This window comes from Herpailurus yagouaroundi, unplaced genomic scaffold, assembly GCF_014898765.1.
Source record: "Herpailurus yagouaroundi ecotype Mexico unplaced genomic scaffold, PumYag 139, whole genome shotgun sequence".
In the NCBI taxonomy this organism is placed as follows: Eukaryota; Metazoa; Chordata; class Mammalia; order Carnivora; family Felidae; genus Herpailurus; species Herpailurus yagouaroundi.
In genome coordinates, this window is record NW_024412394.1 from 46686331 (window position 1) to 46708826 (window position 22496).

Below are 22496 nucleotides of genomic sequence, written 5' to 3' on the forward strand. Positions count from 1 at the left end.
AGCTTCCCCTCTGATTCTCTCCCAGCCTTACAATTTCATGAGATTTCTAATCCCAGACACTCTGTTGGCCATAATGGCCTCAGACCCTTCTCCTAATGCCTGATGCTAACCCTATGTGCCTTCAAATACACTACTGCTGCTGTTGATTTTATTTCTACCACTTGAGTACTGAAAAATCCAATATTAAAAAACATTGATTTTTCCCACAAGGTGAGTCAGAATACGGGCTCTGAATTGCTTTACACATATACTATATATTTATCCAATTATAAATGGTAATAATACTATGCTAGTGATAAAAAATGAAGCTAGGATCTATCAAGAGAGCCTGGTCATATTTCCAAATACCATTACATTCTTCAATATTTTGGCCTCAAATAAGCTTCTGATATTTGGGGAATCAGTTTTTCTTTTTAATATTCTTGCTGCTCACTTGATTCAGAAAATCTCTTGTTGCTATGGAAGTCAAAGGGGTTTTTCATCTGTTTTAAAATCCTCTCTTCATGCCTTTACAATTAAAAGTCAGACCTAATTATAATGCTAAGCATCTGAGTGCAAGAGCTTGTATGAAATAATGGATACTTTTTCTGATTCAGTTTATTACTCTAGCAGACTTTAACTCTTTCCTGCTCTTTCACATGCTACTTGAATCGGACTAGTGTGTCTAAAATCAATTATATGAGTTTAATTTTCCCAAGCTCAGGAAAAAAATTTTATTACTTTTTTCCTAAGCACTGGGTTATTCTAATTAATTTTCTCTTCCTTATCAGCGGATTTAATGATTCACTTCCATGCCCTTGTCGCCAAGTGCGTCACAGCAGTATTGTTAGCCAGAGGGGTCTCCATTGCTGTTAAGAAGCTCTGATTCTGGATGAAGAAACAGAAGGAGTATGCTGAGCAGGAGAAAAGGCATGAGGTCATGCCACTGAGCAATGACTGTCACCTTCACTTTGCCCTTGGGTTTTACAATGTGCACACACAAATACATGGCTCATTGTAGGTATCGTGTTAGATGGGTGGCAAGTGAAGATGAGGGAATATTCCACATTTTTTAACCTAGTCTAAGTTCAGCTCCTTTGTAGAGCTTCACTCCTTTTAAATATGAGCCCTCTAATTACTCCTGATTCATTTAACACTTGGCTACTTATGTGCCTCTGTTGTCAAAGCAAAGGCACAGCCTGACATCCACAGCAGGGAAGATAAGTAATGAATGCATGAACTTGTGGCACAAGATCCAGGCATACGTGCTCATGACTGCCATTAAGGGAAATGTCAGATCTTCTTTAAAAAGTAAGAATATGATGTGAGTGCGTGGAATTAAAAATGGAGACATATTAAACCTGAAATGGTATGTATGGCACCTGTCCATGGAAGGTGTGAAAATGTTCCTGGTCCACTCTAGCCCCCGGTAGGTTTATTTACTCCTTCCCTAAGTTGTATCCTAGATACATGGCTCAGCCTCAGACACTGAGTGTCTGCCAATACTGCAAAATGTGTGGGAAAACAGATGCATGAATGTGAATACATCCATGTGGAAGTATACTATCACCACCAAACACTGCACTGAGGCTAATATCAATCATGCAGAAAGAATAAATCAACAACCCATGCCTGTTTTGTTTTGCCTTTAGTTCCCAAGACTAATCTTCTAAGAACTGCCTTCCCGAGGGCATTTTTTCCATGTACCTTTTTCCTTGTTTACAGAAAATGGGCAAAGAAGAAAGGAACATAAAGCAGGTGAGATTTTGTTTGCACATGAAGGAGACTTTCTTAGTTATGAACAATCAAATGGTTTAAAATGTGGTTGTGTTAGGGGGCGCCTGGGTGGCGCAGTCGGTTAAGCGTCCGACTTCAACCAGGTCACGATCTCACAGTCCGTGAGTTCGAGCCCCGCGTCGGGCTCTGGGCTGATGGCTCAGAGCCTGGAGCCTGTTTCCGATTCTGTGTCTCCCTCTCTCTCTGCCCCTCGCCCGTTCATGCTCTGTCTCTCTCTGTCCCAAAAATAAATAAACGTTGAAAAAAAAATTTAAAAAAAAAATGTGGTTGTGTGATCTCCAACCCTTGGAGAAGCAACACATAAAGAAAAAAATTTTTAAAGAACGTTTGCCTGAAGTCATTTGGGTCACAAATAACAAGGATTGAATACAGACTGTCATACCTCATTAAACTGGCCAGACATTGATATAGGGAGATTTATATAATCATTTCTCCTGTAAATACTTGCTGACCACTTACTATATGCCGAACACTACGTGTAGCACTGAAAACACGATGAACACTCTCTTTTCTAGGCCCTCATAATCTTAGGAGCAAGACAAAGAGACAGCCCAAAATTACTATACAATTAGAGACATAATTCTAGAAAACCCTAGAAGGAAAGTATGCACTGGGTACTATGTAGTACAGCAGAGAGTCATCTTACTTGAGGCAATTCATGCTAGGGAAGGCTTCCTAATAGTATGCAGCCCTCCAGTTCTAAAAACTAAATCATCATTGATTTTGAATAAAGCTCATATAATCATCTGTAGGAATAAAATAATATGCATTGGAATCATATCTTGGGGTGTGAGGAAGGTTGCACTATTAGCACACTATACTTAACAATTATTTGTAAAATTCTTGCATGTTGTCCATAAAACACTATGTACATGAATGTATGCAACTTTATGTTATAATTATATTCGGTAATAAAGATGCATAAATATGTGGTCTAAGCAATAAGAATAAATCATATTCAGGGCACCTGGGTGGCTCAGTTGGTTAAGCATCCAACTTCGGCTCAGGTCATGATCTCACAGTTAGTGAGTTTGAGCCCCACATCGGGCTCTGTGCGGACAGCTCAGAGCCTGGAGCCTGCTTCATATTCTGTGTCTCCCTCTCTCTCTGCCCCTCCCCTGCTTGCTCTCTGTCTCTCTCTCTCTGCCTCTTGAAAATAAATAAACATTAAAAAAAAAAAGAATAAATCATATTCAGTGAAGCACAACGCTCTCGATGTGAGAGATGCAAGGAAAATGGGATAGAGGGTCATACACTCATTTAGTGATATAGCAGAGTTGTCTGCAGTGTTTAAATTATTTCTTCCTTCCTGTCTTTATATATTTATTTATGTGTGTATTTATTTATTTATTTAAATGCTTATTTATTTTATATATATGTATTTAAATGTTTATTTATTTTATATATATATATATTTAAATATATATATATGTAAATGCTTATTTCTTTTTTGGAGAGACAGACTGTGCAAGGAGGAGACGGGGAGACAGAGGAAGAAAGAATCCTAAGCAGGCTCTACACTGTCAGTTCAGAGCCTGACATGGGACTCCATCCCATGAACTGTGAGATCATGACCAGAGTCAAAATCAAGAGTCAGATGCTTAACCAACTGAGTCACTCAGGTGCCCCTGTCTTTATATATTTTTTGAAGCATGAGTAGTTAGATTTGCCTAAGTTAAATGAGCACATGGTGTGATTACACTGCGTTACTTCAACTTGTCTTGACAACAGTAATAAATTGCAATTTGAATAAAAGTCTTCGAAGTATCTTAAATTCTCTTAAAACAGAGATTCACAGTATTGAGGAACTAAATGAAAAAGCAATAAAATAAACCTTTACAAGTAACAAATGTTTGCTAATTTTAGTATCCTTATATATTCCTAAAGCTCTGCAATTGTGAAGAATTATTTCATTTGTAGGAATGATAATTTTCACATAAAACTACAATTGATAACTTAAAATTAATAAATGAAACAATATGATACCCTTAAAAGAGAAGGAACATCATTAGAAACATATTCTCCAAATTTCTTGTGCTTCATCTGCCCCCAGATTGTGTTGTTCAGGCTATTGGTTGAGAACCAAATCTGCTCAATTAATATCACCTTCTGCCTTGTTTCCGTTGCCTCAACTGGCCAAGTTCTCCATCACTGCACCCATTCCATGCCCCACTTGCAGCTCTCCAGACCAGTCCTGACTTGAGGGACTTGGCGTCTTGGGTTTCTTGCACCTTTTAGGGGAGCTGTCTAAAGTGGGGGGGTCTCCATCATTCCTGGGGAGTGCTCACTGTGCTTTGACCCAAACTGTGACCAGCACTAACCACTGCCTCTAGGCAGTTCATCACCCTGTACAGGAGTGCTCCATACCTGATAATGAGGCTTCTATCCCTGGCATGGAATATATGTCACTCCCTCAACTTTCTATAAGTCCCAGTTCAGGGATTCTCAGTGATTCTCAACCGAAAACATCAGAATTCTCTAGTGCAGTGTTTCTCAAACATGATGCTGTGTTTTACTCATCTGGGAAGTTTTGGTTTTGTTTTCTTAAATATCACTGTCTGGCCCTGCCTCCATAGATTCTGATTTAATGGTTCTGGGATGGGTTACAGTGATCAGCATTTTGTAGAAGTTTCCCAAGTAGTTCTAATATGCATGCAGCCAGGGTTGAGAACCACTGCCCTAGTAAGCTTCACAAATAATCTCAGTCTCACCTTCTCAGGTAATACCAACAGCCAGGTTGATCTATCCAGGGGTTCCCAACACACACACAAACACACACACACACACACCCCACTAGCTATAAGTAAATACCTTGAGGAATGATTACAAATAGGTTGGTTTTTCTCTAAAATAAGTACTAATAACTGATAGAGTCTCAGAAGACAATGAGTGATGAAATGATGGGGCGGTTTCATAATTTTCCAGACTCTGAAAAAAAAATGAATAAAAGAAATGCCATGGCCATGCAGAATTTAAGAGAGAAAAATGATATACCAAAAAAAAAAAAAGAGAGGAAAAAAAAAGTCAGGTGAAGTAATTGAGTCCAAAGTAAAAAAGAGATACAAAGGAATAGAGAAAAGTAAAGAGGGAATAATTGAGATTTTAAGGAAGGTTAACCTTACTTAAATTAACATTCACAAATAAGAGAAATCTCCAAGTATTCGCATCATCAAATGACTGAGATCCTGTGGTGTAATGAAAAATGTGTAAGTCTTGAACTAAAATGGACAGAGTGAATCTCATCTCTACCTCTTTCTAGATCTGAAACCTTGGGCTATTGTGGCAGATTTTCTAAGATGCTCACAAGATTTCTTATCACACATCCTCTTTTTACAATGAGATGTTAAATCTTCTAATGAGAGGAGAGGTCTATTTCGCCATCCCTTGAATGTGATTACAGTAGATGTGGCACTACATGACATCTGAAACTATGTCATGAGAAGCAGTACAGCCTTTCTTAGTCCTCTTCAAACACTCCTATTGGATCACAGGCACCATGATATGAGGAAGTGAGAGAACACATGTAAAGGCCAAATGCAGGTGTTTTGGCCAAAGCTCCAGTTGAGGTCTCAGCTAACTACAACCATCAACTTCTAGGCTAAACCCTTAAGTGATTCTAACTCCTAGCTTTCCAGGAAGACCCCAAGTCTTCCTAACTGAGGCTCTAGACATAGAAGACCAGAGACAAAGTACACACAAATTCCTCTTCCTGACCTGCAGAATCCAGGAGTATAATAAAACAGTCACCATTTTATATAATTATGAAGGTATAAAATAGCGATAGATAAATTGGAAAGAAAGTTATATAACTTTTCTAAGGTTTGGTTCAATGGTTTTATAAGGTTTTAGAAGGTTGTGTTGAAAATTAGAAATAACATGTGTAATTTACATGGCACGAAATAAGTGCTGAATAAAATATCAGTTGCAATAAGGATTATCGTTCATTTCCATTAACTACTGTCTCTTTGCTTTTTTGGTTTTTTGGTTTTTGTTTTGTGTTTTTAATTTACATCCAAGTTAGCATATAGTGCAATAATGATTTCAGGAACAGCATCCAGTAATTCATGCCCTACATATAACACCCAGTGCTCATCCCAACAAGTGTCTTCCTTAATGTCCCTTCCCAATTTAGCCCATCTCTCCACCACAGTCCCTCCAACAACCCTCAGTTTGTTCTCTACACCTAAGAGTCTCTTATGTTTTGTCCCCCTTCCTGTTTTTATATTATTTTTGCTTCCCTTCCCTTCTGTTCATTTGTCTTGTATCTCAAATTCCACTTATGAGTGAAGGCATACGATATTTGTCTTTCTCTGATTGACTAATTTTGCTTAGAATAATGTACTCTAGTTCCATCCACATTGTTGCAAATGTCAAGATTTCATTCTTTTTGATTGCTGAGTAATACTCCATTGTGTATATATATACATACAACATCTTCTTTATCCATTCATCTGCCAATTGACATTTTGGGCTCTTTCCATACTTTGGCCATTGTCAATAGCACTGCTATAAACATTGGGCTGCATGTGCTCCTTTGAAGCAGCACACCTGTATCCTTTGGATAAACACCTAGTAGTGCCATTGCTGGATCATAGGGCAGTTATATTTTTAATTTTTTGAGGAACCTCCATACTGTTTTCCAGAGTGGCTGCACTAGTTTGCATTCCCACCAGCAGTGTAAAAGGGTTCCTATTTCTCTGCATCCTCACCAGCATCTATTGTTGCCTAAGTAGTTAACGTTAGCCATTCTGAAAGCCAATGAGGTGGTACCTCAGTGTGATTTTCATTTGTATTTCTCTGATGATGAGTGATGTTGAGCATTTTTTCATGTATCTGTTAGCCATCTGGATGTCTTCTTTAGAAAAGTGTCTATTCATGTCTTTTGCCCATTTCTTCACTGGTTTATTTGTTTTTTGGGTGTTGACTTTGATAAGTTCTTTATAGATTTTGGGTACTAGCCCTTTATCTGATATATCACTTGCAAATATCTTCTCCCATTCTGTCTGTTGACTTTTAGTTTTGCTGATTGTTTCTGTCTCCATGCAGGAGCTTTTTATCTTGATGAGGTCCCAATAGTTCATTTTTGCTTTTGTTTCCCTTGCCTATGGAGACGTGTTGAGTAAGGAGTTGCTGCGGCCAAGGACAAAGAGGTTTTTGCCTGCTTTCTCCTCTAGGATTTTGATGGCTTCTTGTCTTACGTTTAGATATTTCATCCATTTTGAGTTTATTTTTGGATACGGTGTAATAAAGTGGCCCGGGTTCATTCTTCCTCACATTGCTGTCCAATTTTCCCAACACCATTTGCTGAAGAGACTGTCTTTATTCCATTGGATGTTCTTTCCTGCTTTGTCAAAGATTAGTTCGCTATATGTTTGTGGGTCTATTTCTGAGTTCTCTGTTCTGTTCCATTGGTCCAAGTGTCTGTTTTTGTGCTAGTACTTGCTTATTACAGCTTTGTAGTACACGTTGAAATACAGAACTGTGATGCCTTCAGCTTTGGTTTTCTTTTTCAGGATTGCTTTGGATATCTGGGGTCTTTTGTGGTTCCATACAAGTTTTAGGATTGTTTGTTCTAGCTCTATGAAGAATGCTGGGGTTATTTTGATAGGGATTGCATTGTATATGTAGATTGCTTTGGGTAATATCACATTTTAACAATATTTGTTCTTCCAATCCAGGAGCATGGAATATTTTTCCATTTTTTTGTGTCTTCTTCAATTTCTTTCACAAGCTTTCTACAGTTTTCAGCATATAGATTTTTCACTCTTTGGTTAGGCTTATTCCCAGCTATTTTATGGTTTTTGGTGCAATTGTAAATGGGATCGATTCCTCGATTTCCCTTTCTGCTGCTTCATTATTGGTGTATAGAAACGCAACCGATCTCTGTGCATTGATTTTATATCCTGCGACTTTGCTGGATTCATGAATCAATTCTAGCAGGTTTTTGGTGGAATCTTTTGGGTTTTCCATATAAAGTATCATGTCATCTGTGAAGAGTGAAGGTTTGACTTCCTACTGGCCAATTTGGATACCTTTTATTCCTTTGTGCTGTCTGATTGCTGAGGCTAAGACTTCCAATACTACGTTGAATAACAGTGGTGAGAGTGGACATCCCTGTCGTGTTCCTAACCTTAGAGGGAAAGCCCTCAGGTTTTCCCCTTTGAGGATGATATTGGTGGTGGGTCTTTTGTATGTGGCATTTATGATCTTGAGGTATTATCCTTCTACCCTACTTCCTTGAGGGTTTTTATCAAGAAAGGATGCTGTATTTTGTCAAATGCTTTCTCTGCATCTATTGAGAGGATCATGTGGTTCTTGTCCTTTCTTTTATTAATGTGATATATCATATTGATTGATTTGCAAATATTGAACAAGCCCTGCAACCCAGGTAAAATCCCACTTGATCACGGTAAATAATTCTTTTAATGCATTGTTAGGGCTGGTTGGCTAGAATCTAGCTGAGAATTTTTGCATCCATGTTCATCAGGGAAATTGGTATAGTTCTCGTTTTTAGTGGGGTCTTTTGTCTGGTTTGGGGATTAAGGTAATGCTGGCCTCATAGAATGAGTTTGTTAAGTTTTCCTTCCATTTATATTTTTTTGAACAGCTTTAAAAGAATAGGTGTTAACTCTTTAAATGTTTGATAGAATTCCCCTGCAAAGCCATCCAGCCCTGAATTGTTGTTTTGGGGAGGTTTTTGATTACTTATTTAATTTCTTTACTGGTTATAGGTCTGTTCAAATTCTCTATTTCTTCCTGTTTCAGTTTTGGTAGTTTATACATTTCTAAGAATTTGTCCATTTCTTCCAGATTGCCCAATTTATTGGCATATAATTGCTCATAATATTCTCTTATTATCGTTTGTATTTCTGTATTGTTGGTTGTATCTCTCCTTATTCATTTTTTTATTTTTTTATTTGGGTCATTTCCTTTTGATCAAATGGGCCAGGGATTATCAGTTTTGTTAATTCTTTCAAAGAACCACCTCCTGCTTTCATTAATCTGTTCTACTGTTTTTTGTTTTGTTTTGGTTTGTTTTGGTTTGGTTTGGGTTTGGTTTGGTTTTTTCTATAGCATTAATTTCAACTCTAATCTTTATTATTTCCTGTGTTCTGTTGGTTTGAGGTTTTATTTCCTGTTCTTTTTCCAGCTCTTTAAGGTGTAAGATTAGGTTGTGTATCTGAGACCTTTCTTCCTTCTTAAGAAAGTCCTGTATTGCTATATACTTCCCTCTTATGACTGCCTTTCCCACATCCCAGAGGTTTTGAGCTGTCATGTTGTCATTTTCATTGGCTTCCAGGTACTTATTAATCTCCTCTTTAATTTCTTAATTAACCCCTTCATTGTTTAGGAGGATGTTCTTTAACTTCCAAATATTCATTGTCTTTCCAATTTTTTTCTTATGATTGATTTCAGGTTTCATAGCATTGTGGTCTGAAAATATGCACAGTATGATCTCCATCTTTTCGAACTTGTTGAGGGCTGATTTGTGACCTAGTATGTAATCTATTCTGGAGAATGTTCCATGTGCACTCGAGAAGAATGTGTATTCTGCTGCTTTAGGATGAAATGTTATGAATATATCCATTAAGTCCATCCAGTCCAGTGTGTCATTCAAAGCCATTGTTTCCTTGTTGATTTTCTGTCCATTGCCATAAGTAGGGTGTTGATGTCCCCTACTATTATGGTATTAATATCAGTGAGTTTCTGTATATTTGTGATTAACTGATTTACATATTTGGGTGTTTCATGTTGGGGGCATAAATGTTTACAATTGTTAGATCTTCTTGGTGGATAGACCCCTTAGTTATGATATAAAGTCCCTTCTTCATATCTTGTTACAGTCTTTATTTTAAAATTTATATTGTCTGATCTAAGTATGGCTACTCCTGTGGCCATGATACATGATACATGATAGGTTCTCCATCCCCTTACTTTCAGTCTGAAGGTGTTTTAGGAGCGCCTGGGTGGCTCAGTCAGTTAGGCATCTGACTTCAGCTCAGGTCATGATTTCATGGTTTGTGAGTTCAGGCCCCGCATTGGGCTCTGTGCTGACAGCTCAAGGCCTGGAGCCTGCTTCAGATTCTGTTTCTCCCTCTCTCTTTGCTCCTCCCCACTCATGCTCTGTCTCTCTGTCTCTCTGTCTCTCTCTCACTCTCTCTCTCTCTCTCAAAAGTAAACAAACATTAAAAAAAATTGAAGGTAATCTTAGGTCTAAAATGGGTCTCTTGTAAACAGCATATAGATGGATCTTGTTTTCTTATCCATTCTGCTACCCTATGTCTTTTGATTGCAGTGTTTAGACCATTGACATTTAGAGTGAGTACTGAAAGATATGAATTTATTGCCATTGTGTTGCCTGTAGAGTTGGAGTTTCTGGTGGTGTTCTCTGGTTCTTTTTAGTCTTGTTGCTTTTCATCTTTTTGCTGTTGTTTAATCTTTTCTCCTCTCAGTCCCCCTTAAAATTTATTGCAGGGCTGGTTTAGTGGTCACAAACCACTAGTTTTGTTTATCTGGGAAACTATTTCTCCTTATATTTTGAATGACAGCTTTGCTGGATAAGGAATTCTTGGCTGCATATTTTTCTGATTCAGCATGGCCTGCCATTCATTTCTGGCCTGCCAAGTTTCTATGTACAGGTATGCTGTAAACCTGATTGATCTACTCTTATAGGTTAAGGACTTTTTTCCCCTTGATGCTTTCATAATTCTTTCCTTGTCTGTGTATTTTGTGAATTTGACTATTATATGCCTTGTTGATGCTTGGTTTTTGTTGAATCTAGTGGAAGTTCTCTGTGCTTCCTGGATTTTGGTATCTGTGTCTTTCCCCAGGTTAAGAAAGCTTTCTGCTACGAGTTGCTCACATAAACCTTCTACCCCTCTTTCTCTCTCTTCATCTTCTGGGATTCCTATGATTCGGATGTTATTCCTTTACAGTGAGTCACGGAGTTCTCTAATTCTTATATTGTGCTCTTTTGCCTTAGTTTCCCTCTTTTTCTGCTTCATTATTCTCCATAATATTGTCTTCTATATCACTGATTCGCTGCTCCGCTTCATCCATCTTTGCCTCTGTGGCATGCTTTTGAGATTGCGTCTTAGTTATAGTGTTTTTAATTTGTCCTGACTAGATTTTACTTCTTTCATCTCTGCAGAAAGGGATTCTATGATTTTTGAACCCCAGCTAGTATTCTTATAATCGTGATTCTAAATTCTAGTTCAGACATCTTGCTTACATCTGTGTAGATTAATTCCCCAGCTATCGTTTCTTTCTGTTCTTTCTTTTGGGGTGAATTCCTTCATTTTGTCATTTTGGAGGAAGAAAAAGAATTAATACAATAAAAAAGGAAAATTAAAAATAATAAAAACAACACAAAAAATCAAATAAAGGAAGCTACATCCTGGGTATGTTTTGGTCTGGTTTTTGAAAGAAGCTTGATTGAATAGAGAAAAAAAAAAGGAAAGAAAAGAAAAGAAAAAGAAAAAAGAAAGTAAGAAAACATTTAAAAATTAAGAAAATGTATACAATGAAATCGAATAAAATGAATTGGAGAAGGTAAAATAGAATAAGAAACAAATCTCAAAAACTATAGTAAAAAAATTTCTTAAACGTTTTATATAAAAACACAAAATAAAAATAATTTTCTCTTTCTGTATCCAAGAATAAGAAAAGTAAGGAAAAAGAAAACACAAAACCAACAACAAAAAAAAAAGCCAAATAGATGGACCAGTGAACAGAATGAAACCCAAATGAAATTACATCCAGTTTCCCCTAGAAGTCAAACTATGAAGCACTTTATAGTCCATACACTAAGCAGTGGAAAGACTTGTGGTCCTCTCCCCAGGGCTTGGTTGGTGCTGTTGGTTGGGGCTTGGTGTAATGGCTTCATTATCCACTATGTGGCACTGCTTAGCTTAATGTGGTGGATCAGCGCTGCAGGAGAGGTGAAAATGGTATCATGCAGCTTCCCAGTCTCTAGCATCAGAACTCTGTGCTCTACCCCACCATCAATCAAGCACCCCTCTTTTGTCTCTGGCTTCCTTCCACTCCCCACTTCTACACTGTCCACATCCAAACCATTAGCCTGCCAGGCAGGACCTCTCTCCCGAATTTTATCTCAGATGGAGCTGTGTTTCCAAACCCCTCACATCTGAGGACCCTGTAGCTTGGACCCACTCTGACCCTCTGGGGGAGGATTGCGAGGAGCAATGGCTGGATGCCAGCTTGACCCTGGGAATGTCCCTGCAATCATGTTGCTGAGGCTCGGAGGTTGTGACAGGATGCCGACTTGCCCCAGAATAAGTTTGTGCAATCTCATATCATTTGCATTTCAGTGGTTATGGTAAATCACCACATACAACCCACATCAGGTGCCACTGCACCCTGGAATTTTTGTTCTAATACCAGCAATTGTGTTCTCTGGGGTCCGCTGGGACCTTTGCCTGTGAGGAGGCCATAGAGCCTCTACCAAATGCCCTCCTAGCAGGGTGGCAGGGGAACCACTTCTCCCCGTGTGGCCTGTGGACCCCTCGTCCCTGGCTGTCAGTTCCTGGGGATTTTCCCTTACCACCAGAGCACGCCAGGTATTGGGCTATGGAATTTCCAATGCTGCTCTGCCCTGTTTATAGAGTCCTAATGATATTGAAACCCTCTCCTTTCTCTTTTCTCCCTTTCTTGTTCAAACAACTGTGGGTGCTTCCATTATTTCTCTTTCTCTCCAGCTACATTTGGGAGGAGTACTTTTCCTGTACTCTCCCCCCTTTCTCTGTCCTTTCTCCACAAATACAGCTCCATATCCTTCGAAGCTTCTCTCTCCCTCAGTTCACCTCTCCCGAGTTCTGTGGCTCAAGTTATGCAGATTGTTATGTTAATCCTCAGATCAATTTTCTAGGTGTGCAAAATGGTTTGATGCTGATCTAACTGCATTTCAGGGCTAAGAGAAGCAGATAACTTGCATGCTGCTCCACCATCTTGGCCCCTCCAACCATTGTCTCTTTGAGACCTGGACTCTGCCACCACTTTATAGTTGCCCTTCAAATCTGAAGATGTATGAGAACATGAACAAATACTTCTGTATAGAAGATGCTCTTTTAAAATTAACGATGCATAAAGACCAGCCCTTTGGTTTGAGATGATATCTATCATTTGCCCCACAACTCAATCATAGGTTACTTTTTCAATATGTGTTTTTCTGGGTGATGTAATGAATATTTACAGTGTGCTATGCACAATAACACAGAAAATAGAATCCTTGCCAAAAGGAGTTTGTGATCTTAATTAAGAATACAAATCATCAACTAGACCTGAGAGAGTTTCTAAGATATCCCTTCATTTTATACTTGAGGAAACTGAAATCTGGAAAAGTTCATCAAGTTGCTCAGAACCACACATTATTAGCAGCAGAGCTGAAACTAGAACCTAGGACTCCTCAATTCCAATAATTATTCATTCATGCCTTCAGGAAACATTTGTTGAGCACTTCCTGTGTTCCAGCCACTAGGGATTCAAAGATGAATAAGAAACACTCTTGCCAATAAGGAGTTCACAGTCTGATGGAAGATGCAGTCACAAAAGCAGATAAATATAGAGCTCAAGAGAATGTTGCACATTGTAAGATAGCATGGGATCAGAGATGGCTCTTCTTTCTTGGGCAAAGATTCAGAAAGGAGATGATATTTAGGCTGTTTTAAATGCTGAGTAGGAGTTTGGCAGGTAGAGAAAGGGCATTCCAGGTAAAAATAGCCAATTTTTGTGAATCCTTAATAATATGAATATGCATTTTCATTGTCCCAAGGTTTCTGAAACTCAGCTCCATGGACGTATTCTTAAAGGATCTAGAGAATTTTTATCCTTTTAGAGGATTACTATTTTATTGAGGCTTATTAAACAGACATAATTCTTCATAACCAAAACAATACAAGACACATATAATGTACATCTTCTCTAGAGACACATACAGCATCTGAATTGGAGGGATTCTTAGAGATCATTATCTAAGCTCCTGTGTACACATGTGCCATAGCTGAGAAGTGATATAGCGTAACAACCAGGAAAACTGAAACTACATACATAGTTAAAGAGCAAAAGCAATTAAAGGTTAAAATTAGGTTATTATTCCCTTTGATGCCTTCCTCCCAAGGCAGATCACAAAGTGTGAAAGCAAAGGGAAGGGAGAAAAACAGCAAATAGGAATACCTATAACATGGTATTTGAAAAAAAAAAAAAAAGACATTTCAAAAGGGCACCATTATTAATGCCACTAAGAAGGAATTGGAAAATTGCAGTTTAAAACATTGGTTTGTGCCAGTTCTCTTTTTTATATAAATATCAATTCTCACTGTGAGGTTTTGCACCTTAATTTAGTTAGGAATACATTTTAAAAATGGCTTGCTAAAAGGTGTGATTCAAAGGAAGGAAAGTATTATCAAGTGGTGCAATGTTCCATAAATAGCTATTATTATTATTTAATATTCGTTAAACACCCACAGTGAGCTAAGCACCGTACTAAACTTTGGAAAGATATGGATCTTTCTCTGACAAGGAAAGATTAAATACATAGAAGATAGGAGAGCTTAAATCTACTTAGGATCTGAAATTTATTTTTCTACTCCAACTTTTCCTTGCTTCACTTGTCAAATTAACATAATTCACTATATTAGAGGAAGACTAATGATAGTTATTCCTTACCTGTGTTCAGTGTTTTATATTTTACAAGGGTTTTTATATGTATATCTTATTAGATAAGTTGACAGATGGTCTCCGGAAGATGTGAGCACTAAACAGAGGTAGTTTCATTTTAAGAGAAGACCAAAAACTTGGAGGGGTCAACTGGCCCGTCAGAGCATCAAAAGGCAGTTGTACTTAGGGGGAGGAGAGAGATTTTTCAGATAGGCAATAGGTGCACAAAACAACTCTCTCTACCACCTCAGCTACCAGTTTCCCTCCCTGAAGGCAGTCACCAAAATCAATTTCTTGTGTATACTTCCAGAGATATCAAATGCACTCACTAGCGTACAGTTTACACATGTGGCTTCATACTATATGCACTGTTCTGTACCCCGCTTCTTTCTCTTTATGAAATATTACAGAGATTATTTCATGCTACATTACCATTTGTAATGGCTACATCAGATATTAGGTATTACTGTACCATAATTTATTTAAATAGCCTATTCTTAAAGGATATTTAGTGGGTTTGGTTTTGTTTCATGTTTTGTTTGTTCCTGCAAATTTCTGCTGTTACCATGATTCAAGTAGATATATAATTTCCTATAAGGGAATTGCTGGGCCGAAGTATATTTGAATTGCTAATTTTGGTAATTGTTGCCAAATTCTCCTCTGAAAAATCTATATTGATTGAAATTCCCAGCAGCAATGTATAGGAGCACCCATTTCCCCACTGTCACTAATGCAATGTTATCAAAATTTGTGGTCTTTGATCATCTGATAAGTGAAAAATAAGATTCCATGATAGTTTCATCTGCCTTCCTTCTAATTATGACAGTTTGAATTTTTTTTCAAGGTTTAAAAATTCCAGTATTTCCTTTTCTGTGCACTCTGTTTATACCATTTCAGTTTGTCTTTCGGAGTGGTTGTTCTTTTACTGGTTGATTTTTGGGAATTCTTCTCATAATAATGAAATTAGTCTTTAGTACATAATCTGAATTACATATATTTTTTCCTAATATGTCATTTATCTTTTGACTTTTTTAATGACATTTTTTGCCTTACAAATTTAGGTTTAATTGTTTGACAAATTAATTTAAACTAATTAATAAATTAATGAATTAATAATTTGGGTTTACTTACCTATAAAATTATTTACTAATACAAGATTATTTAAAAAAGAAATTCCTTCATTTTCATCCAGTACAATGATTTTATAGGTAAAATATTAATCCATTTGGTATTTATTTGATGTGAGATAGGGATCTAACTCTGGTTTTTTTCTTGATGGGCACTAAGTGGTCCAAAATACAGTAATGAATAATATAATTCACCTTCCCCCCCCCCAATGTGAAATGCCACCACCATCATATATTAAATTATTTTATAAAGAGTAGTGCTTTAGTAAGACTATTATTCAGTTTAGGAATCTAGAAATTCCTCTGGGTGAATTCACCACAATTGGTGCTAAATATGACCTACTGAATCCAAGTAGATGTATGCGGCAAGGAACACAGAAAAAGTTATATGCAGGAAACAGGCAGAATGCATAGCTGGAATTCAGATAGCAAATAGGAACAATGAAAAGTTGAGATTAAAATATAAGGGGAAAAGTAGAGAAGATTCCAAAACAAATGTCTGAATGATACAGAGGGTAATAGGAAGAGACATATTCCAGTTGCCTTCATGATAAAGTCCAGACTCCACCACATGAACTCTCACACCTGTCTTATCTGGCTTCTGCCTACCCTTCTAGCCCAGGGCATGTTCCCCTTAACTTTTCTTTCAGATTTCAGCTTACACATTATTTCCCCAGTCTTCTTCCCCGACCTGGCCAAGACTGATATTCCTCTTATGTGTCTCTGCATGATTCTGTACTTTAGACTGTAACAATCTAGTCTCTTAGTGCTTTCACCCCTGTTGTGGACATTTTCCTTCACTCCCCAGATTTTGTAGCTCTTTGTCCTGGTAACTAAATTTCTCTCCATGCGTCTTTGTGTGTGTGTGTGTGTGTGTGTGTGTGTGTATCCGTGTGTGTGTGTGTGTGTGTGTGTGTGTGTGTGTGTGTAGATAGAGGAGGGGGAAGGGGGTAAATTGGACCTGATCTGTAATTAAGCAACTGGTGCTTCTTTCTTTTTTTAATTTTTTTTTCCAGAGTACATCTGACTCACAATGTTACATTAGTTTTGGGTATACAGCATAGTGATTCAACTTCTCTGTACATGATGCTGTGCTCATAGTTGGAGCTTCTTATGAGGTAGGCTCAGTCTATTTCAACACAACTTTCACATTCAGGTTTCTGTATCCACTACTTGGTCAGAAACTCCCAAATACCATTGGGCCCACATGCACAGTTGTCAGTGCAGCACTAAGCCCTAGAGTGGTTTTCATCTCACAAAGGAGCAGACTGGGCCATAGTCCACTTGGGCAGCCAGCTCATCTCCTGAGTATCTTCAAGAGAAGGGTTTGGCAAATTACAGGCCATGAGCCAAACCTCCCCCCTGCCTTTTATACATACATATATATATATATATATATATATATATATATATATACACACATATATATATATATGTAAAGGTTTATTGGAACACACATGCCATGATAATGATAACTACATATATCAAAAACTTATTCTTAGATCTGATTATTTCACTCTTTTTGTTATACAGGTTTAACGCCCTTCAGAATCTTTATGGATTATAGAACTCTCTAAACTCTGAAAGGAAGATATCATAGCTATGAGAGATTACTCTGAGTTCTGCAAATAAAATTATGTTTTTATTCGGCCTCCAATTGTCTCTGCTAATGAGAGAATGCAAAGTAGTGGATAATCAAAAGTCATACGTGTTTGGAGACTTTGTTCTATGATGGGTGCAGTAGTAAATTTTCCTTCCTAATTGCATTTTCCTACAGTGGCACCAAAATGAGCTTGGATTGTCTGAGCATATATTAACTGGGAGACAAAGATGATAATTATTGTGCTGGGCAGGAATAGAAGCCATTTAAAAATGTTTAAAAATTTCATTTTCTATTATCCTCAAAGCAGATAATCCACAAAGCAAAGGGGTGAGGGTCAATTAAGTATAAGAAATTTTTTGTTCTAGTGCACCATTATGATTTTTTACATAGCATTATAATTTTTATTTTGCAATAATTTTTTAAAAATCTTGCGTACTTCAGTTAAGACATTCATTAACTGTAAAATTTTATACCAAATAATCTCATGTTTCAATTACTATCTTCTTAAAATAGTTCATGATGTCTAAAGCATTATTTATTCTATTCATAAGTTAATGCTGTTTAAATTCTGTTAGTGAAATGTATTAAATTTTTTATGCATTTTTTCACCCTTCATATTTTTAGTTATGCAAGGTTTAAAGGTCAGGCAGAGTATTTTAATACTTTGGGCATTCTTAGAAAAAAAAAATTACCTAAACTGGATGAAGCAAACCATTTTTACAAGAATCTGGAACCCTTGTTGTGGTTGGTGGTTGTACACATTGATATATTATTTCTGGAGATCAGTTTTCCTATTTGTACAAAAATCCATGAAATATTTAGCATTTGACTCAATTACCCTTTGAGGAGTTGTCTTAAGAAAATAATTAACACAGGGGTGCCTGGGTGGCTCAGTTGGTTGAGCATATGACTTCGGCTCAGGTCATGATCTCACAGCTCGTGAGTTCGAGCCCCACGTTGGGCTCTGTGCTGACAGCTCAGAGCCTGGAGCCTGTTTCAGATTCTGTGTCTCCCTCTCTCTCTCTGCCCCTAACCCATTCTCACTCTGTCTCTGTCTCTCTCAAAAATAAATAAACATTAAAAAAAATTTTTTTAAAGAATTAACACAAAAAAATGTCATTGCAACACTGTTTATTATAGGGAGAAATCTAAATTTCTAGCAGTAATAGCATATCTATAACTTCAGAAATCATGTTTTCAAAGATAAGTTCATAGCCTGGCAAGATGACTATAATGTAATTATTATTAAGTAAAATTAAACACACACACACACACACACAAAGGCAGAGCATTATCTCATATATCTATATGCATGTGTAGGGGCAGGGGCAGGAGCTGGAGGAAGGAATGTGGAAGAAAATTTGCTAGTGATTATTAGAGTTGTGAGATGATAATTTTTACTTCTCATTTTCAACTTTTACCATCACAAATTTCTGTAACACAAAATTCTGTAGCTTATATAAGAATGAGTTTTATTTCAATAACTAGATGCTGGTTCCCAGAGCAGGTAGATTAGGTAAACAGCCCTCTTTAGAAAATGCTTTCTACAATTGAAACTAGACCACTTTCTCACACCATTCACAAAAATAAGCTCAAAATGGATAAAGGACCTGAATGTGAGACAGGAAACCTTCAAAACCCTAGAGGAGAAAGCAGGAAAAGACCTCTCTGACCTCAGCCGTAGCAATCTCTTACTTGACACATTCCCAAAGGCAAGGGAATTAAAAGCAAAAAGGAACTACTGGGACCTTATGAAGATAAAAAGCTTCTGCAAGCAAAGGAAACAACCAACAAAACTAAAAGGCAACCAATGGAATGGGAAAAGATATTTGCAAATGACATATCGGACAAAGGGCTAGTATCCAAAATCTATAAAGAGCTCACCAAACTCCACACCCAAAAAAACAAATAACCCAGTGAAGAAATGGGCAGAAAACATGAATAGATACTTCTCTAAAGAAGACATCCTGGGGCGCCTGGGTGGCGCAGTCGGTTGAGCGTCCGACTTCAGCCAGGTCACGATCTCGCGTGTCCGTGAGTTCGAGCCCCGCGTCAGGCTCTGTGCTGACAGCTCGGAGCCTGGAGCCTGTTTCAGATTCTGTGTCTCCCTCTCTCTCTCTGACCCTCCCCCATTCATGCTCTGTCTCTCTCTGTCTCAAAAAATAAATAAACGTTAAAAAAAATTTTTTTTTTAAAAAAAGAAGATATCCAGATGGCCAACAGGCACATGAAAAGATGCTCAACGTCGCTCCTCATCAGGGAAATACAAATCAAAACCACACTCAGATATCACCTCATGCCAGTCAGAGTGGCCAAAATGAACAAATCAGGAGACTATAGATGCTGGAGAGGATGTGGAGAAACGGGAACCCTCTTGCACTGTTGCTGGGAATGCAAATTGGTGCAGCCACTCTGGAAAACAGTGTGGAGGTTCCTCAGAAAATTAAAAATAGACCTACCCTATGGCCCAGCAGTAGCACTGCTAGGAATTTACCCAAGGGATACAGAAGTACTGATGCATAGGGGCACTTGTACCCCAATGTTTATAGCAGCACTCTCAACAATAGCCAAATTATGGAAAGAGCCTAAATGTCCATCAACTGATGAATGGATAAAGAAATTGTGGTTTATATACACAGTGGAGTACTACGTGGCAATGAGAAAGAATGAAAAATGGCCCTTTGTAGCAATGTAGATGGAACTGGAGAGTGTGATGCTAAGTGAAATAAGCCATACAGAGAAAGACAGATACCATATGTTTTCACTCTTATGTGGATCCTGAGAAACTTAACAGAAACCCATGGGTGAGGGGAAGAAAAAAAAAAAAAAGAAGAGGTTAGAGTGGGAGAGAGCCAAAGCATAAGAACTCTTAAAAACTGAGAACAAACTGAGGGTGGATGGGGGGTGGGAGGGAGGGGGGGGTGGGTGATGGGTATTGAGGAGGGCACCTTTTGGGATGAGCACTGGGTGTAGTATGGAAACCAATTTGACAATAAATTTCATATATTGAAAAAAAAAAGAAAATGCTTTCTACAAAGAGGCTGTAAGACTGAATCTTGTTTTACAGCTGCTGTTTCTCATTAGCCAGTTCGTTATCATCGTTGCACTTTACAGCTTGGTCTATGATGGAGAAATTATCTAGCAAGGTTGGATACTTCCTTGGTATTCAGAAGGATTTACCTTCCTGGAGAAAAATATTCCCTTTCTCTCTCATGTCTCTCCTATGCTACGATCCACTTTCTCATCTTAAATACTTGGCTTAAAACATAGTAGGTTCTATGCTTCTTGTCTAGAAGCAGGAAGATCTGTTAGGGGACTGTTATAATAGTCTGGGCAAGAAATGATAAATCTAAACCAAATCAGTGGTTTATCACCTCCCTCACATAGACATCTTCCTTACTCCACTCAGGCCATGATCATATATGGATGTTCTCCTCACCCTGTTCAGTCACAAAACCCCATGCCAAGTTACTCTACATAATCCCTTTGTTGTATACCATCTTCAACCTGTTCTATCTCTGACACTCCCATGCCAGGCCACTGGCCCCCATGTGAATGCCAACCTTACCCTGCTTGCGCTCCAGTACCCACCCAGGCCATCCTACATGTGTACCCTCCTAACTCCACCAGGGTGCCCCATACATGTTTTTCCTTATTTACAATAATAAATTATTACAAATTTTAAAATAATAAAATTTTTAGTTAAAGGAAAAGAGACACTGGTAGAACTTTTAGTCTAAAGATATTCTAATACCTTAAAGTCCTTGGCCAAACCCTGACTTTATTAGAATATGTGAAACATACTCAAGGAACATGGATTCCTTCTTTTGCTACAGTTATCAATGTAATCATTGTTTAAAAGAGTAAACATATCAGTTTTACATTAAATATCATGCACATGCAGCCACACACTCATATTCTTTCACTGTCATTCATTCCTCCGAGGATCAAAAATTGGCAAAAGATGGGTACCTGGATGGCTCAGTCCACTGAGTGTCCAACTCTTGGTTTTGGCTCAGGTCATGATCTCACAGTTCATTGGTTTGAGCCCCATATTAGGCTCTGCAGGCTCTATACTCACAGCACTTGGGATTTCTCTCTCCTTCTCTCTCTGCCCCTCCCCCACTTGCACGTGCATGCTCTCTCTCTCAAATAAACTTTTTAAAAATTGGCAAAAATAATAAAATTATTAGCATTTTTAATGAAAAGTACTGCCTATTGCATTCTGTTGCTAAGAGTCTTCTGCTACAACAAGAATGATGGTAACAACAAAGAGGATACAAGGAAGGTATTAGGGAAGACAGAAGGAAGGAGAGAGATGAGAAAACAAGAAAGTGAAAAGGTGGGAACAAGGAAGGTAGCAAGAAGAGAGACAGAAAGAGGAGACCTAGGAGAGAAAAGGCAGAAGAGGGAAGCTAAATGTGAAAAGGAAGTGTCAAAATGACATTCAGGAGAGTCTGACTTGGCCACCAAATCCCATGGCACAGGGTTCTAACCCTGTGCCCCAAAGCAGTGTCATTGTCTAATCATCCCCAAAGCAGTGTCATTGTCAAAATAAAAACATATCTACTCCAAGATTGCTGACAAGTAATGGAGAAACTGTTAGTTCATACATTTCTTTAATACACAACTGAATGAAGCTGACATCCAGAGTTTGGTACAGCCAACTTCTGGATGTTGTTTATGTATTTGTTTAATGACACCTTTAAATGATTCCTATTTTGAGAGTCACTTTTAGAGGCTACACAAGAATCAGCATCTGCAAATGGTGAGAAAGTTCTTGGTTGGTCAAAACTTCAATGAGGAAGAATATGGATATTATATGTATAACTGGAACACTTGCAATGCTTTGCCCACATCTCATTTTGCTGCTTTGATAAAGAAAGAACTACATATTCTGTAAATAATGATGTCCATGTTTCAGATTCAATCCCCTACCAACCATGCTGAAAGATGTCTTGTCCAGTGTTGTGGTTCTTGTTAAAGCCAGGGTATTAAGCCATTCCCTTTTAAACAGTTTTGTCTCAAAAAAGTGTAACAGAATATAAAGATTTTTCTCTACTATTCATATGATTGTTAGATTTACAAAAGAGTATTCTTGAAACACAATAAAACTTAAGGCAAAACTTTTAGAGAAAAGGGATACCCTTTCCCAGAGTAACTCAACAGAGTTATTTCATGGGTTAGGTTAATTGGCAGATATTTTTAGCTGAGGTGAATCTTTCTATTTATTTCCTGTAGGTGCTATTATAAATACTACCGAAGATATCAAGAGAGAACGTTACCTTCCCAACATCCGTTTCTTTTTTTTCCTT

The 22496-nt window shown here is 37.8% G+C and overlaps 1 protein-coding gene across 2 annotated transcripts in view; it reads left to right on the top strand.

Annotated features, from left to right (window-relative positions):
• HTR1E (5-hydroxytryptamine receptor 1E) overlaps positions 1-22496 on the top strand; it is an 89668-nt gene that overhangs the window by 36542 nt on the left and 30630 nt on the right. The gene's annotated exons all lie outside the window — the stretch shown is intronic.